The 370-nt window shown below is 73.2% G+C and overlaps 1 protein-coding gene across 1 annotated transcript in view; it reads left to right on the top strand.

Annotated features, from left to right (window-relative positions):
• The window catches only part of KNDC1 (kinase non-catalytic C-lobe domain containing 1), a 37,566-nt gene that overhangs the window by 9,895 nt on the left and 27,301 nt on the right, over nt 1-370 (top strand). The window lies entirely within an intron of this gene.

Raw genomic sequence — 370 nt, 5'->3', positions numbered from 1 at the left:
GGGGTCGTCAGCCGCTGTCCAGACAGCACACGGGTGGGACCCGGAGATGCTGCTGCGGGGGTCAGGCCCGCGGAAACGTGGTGGGCACGTCAGGACGTCGCCACACGGACGCCGCCGACGCACCAGCCACGACGGCGGGACGCGGACGCCGCGAGTGGGCAGGGCCGGCGCCCAGGGCACAGAACCCACATGCCCGCGGCTGCGATGGAGACACTGGTCTGGAGACGGGGCATCTCGGCCAGGCGACCAGCGAAAACCGGACAGCCGTGCAACACCGGAGGGCGGGCATCCTGCACCCGACAACGGGCGGAAAGCGGGTCGGAGGCCGCCAGGGGAAAGGGCCCGGGCCCGCAAAGCTCGCGTGCGGGGC

This window comes from Pteropus alecto, unplaced genomic scaffold, assembly GCF_000325575.1.
Source record: "Pteropus alecto unplaced genomic scaffold, ASM32557v1 scaffold74, whole genome shotgun sequence".
NCBI lineage: Eukaryota > Metazoa > Chordata > Mammalia > Chiroptera > Pteropodidae > Pteropus > Pteropus alecto.
Note: the sequence above shows the minus strand (reverse complement) of the source record. Positions and strands in the feature narration are given on the sequence as shown.